The sequence below is a fragment of the Cryptomeria japonica genome, chromosome 10, assembly GCF_030272615.1.
Source record: "Cryptomeria japonica chromosome 10, Sugi_1.0, whole genome shotgun sequence".
Lineage (NCBI taxonomy): Eukaryota > Viridiplantae > Streptophyta > Pinopsida > Cupressales > Cupressaceae > Cryptomeria > Cryptomeria japonica.
In genome coordinates, this window is record NC_081414.1 from 179,587,253 (window position 1) to 179,589,494 (window position 2,242).

The window sequence follows — 2,242 nt, forward strand, 5'->3', positions numbered from 1 at the left end:
TTTATTTATTAAAAATTAACTTTATAGCACTAACCGATTTGAATCAGTAAAGGGACATGGTTACATGGGGATGAAAACCAACCCACAGTAGTACCGTTGTTGGAGGCCAAAGGCATTACCTGCCGATAGTACTGCTACCAACTAGTAGCAGGCACTACCGACCAGTAGCACTACTGCCAACTAGTAGTAGGCACTACCATCTGGTAGCACTACTACCAACTGGTAACAGTGACTACCAACCGGTAGCACTGCTACCATCGGTAGCAGTAGCTACTGTGTAGTAGTACTACCATCCGGTAGTACTGCTACCGCATAGCAGTACTATCGACTGATAGTATTGCTACCTGCGGGCAGCAGAGACTATCGACCTGCTTGGTGGGACTAGCCCAACACGGGGTGAGGTAAGGTCAACAAACAAAAATAAATAAAATACATGCCTCCAAGGCATTAAAATCAACACTCCACCCAATTGTTTAAGAAAGAAAATGATTCATTTCTAGAACACTTCACGAGCACACACATACACAGTGCCAAATCCAATTTTCAAACGAAAATTTACCAAATAAGGTAAATAGTGAAATAAAATCCTACGAAAACACTAAATCTTGGACAACAAGATACTAGAAAGCACACAACAAGTAAGTCTACTTCATTCTTTCCAAATAGAAGAGGTATAACCAGAAATTGATTTTCAAGAACAGACACACAACAGATAGAGAAATAAACGATTTCTTTCTTAAAGGCAACCATATGATATAGATTTCACAAAACCAACAATAATAAATACTCTTTCTTCCATTCCAATCATTCCGCAAGCATCTACATGAAGGTGTGCATAATTTCCACACACAAGAAGAAAATTTCAAATTTCAAATTTAAAATGAAAACAAGAAGGGATTATCCAACCTTGAAGCCAACTAGCAACCAAAAAGATGAAGAATTTCTAGTCTTGCAAACCAAGTCGAACTTCCAGTTCCTCCAGGAAGTTTTTCATAATTTCTCTCCAAAATTCCCCTCTTCCTTCTTCCCGTGAATCTTAGAAATAGCATGAAAATTATCTTTTAACCTAAAATTTATAGGTTAAAAGTTTCCCAACCAATCAGATTTAAATATTTAAAAAGTAAAAACAATCAAATTTACTCCTTTTTCAAAAATAATTATTTTCTAATAATTAAAATGAAAAAGTCAAATGAAAAAGTAAAAAGGAAAGTTTTTATTAATTTCTATCTCCAAAATACTTTCTTTCAACATAATCATTTCACATTTAAATGGCTAGGCAATTATTTATTTCCTTCCAAAATATATCAATGCACCTTACAAAATAAATAAGCCATTTAACCATTTAATCTAGCAAAGCATTTATTTAATTAAATCAATCATCACAAAGCATAATAATCAATTAATTATGCCCTCAAAAGATAACATCATCCATTTAAATAACATAAATATGCAAAACCAATAATGATCAAATGACGACTCTCAGATAACCAAACCAAGGCACCATGACTCGCATAACAGCTAGACGGGAAAGACAACCAACTAACAGCACTCACACGAGTGTGACTGCAAGTCAAACTAGGGTACAACAACTATCTCCTCCACTCCTATCAGATATATATAAAAGGCATGTTCAGACATGTGAAACCAAGTGGAGTCAATACCCCGTACCTACCCAGTACTAGTACTTGCAATGTCCTACACCAAAGAACCACATGTGCATACAGACCAATATATACCTATATATATATATATAGATACATACACACACACACACACACACACACACACACACACACACATATACATATATATACCCCGTACCTACCTAGTACTAGTACCTGCAATGTCCTACACCAAAGAACCACATGTGCATATAGACCAATATATATATATATATATATATATATACATATACAGACATGGAACACACACCAATGAAGGAGAATCATGATGTTCCCTATCTCACTAGAGTGAGTGAAGGAAAATCATCCCCTTGCATCCCAATACACTTGCAAGCACACAACATATAAATAATGCATCACAATGTAAGGTAAAAGTGTCAGTCTATGATAATGATCCATTAAATAGCATTAATCCTAAGCACTGAAATACTGCATAAAAGCATACACCATACATCTAGATAAACATGAAATACCATTGCATATAATCTGAATCAATATATAAAATGTTCCACTGAACAATCACTGAAGTAAATCAAAATATACAAAAAGAGGTTGATCGA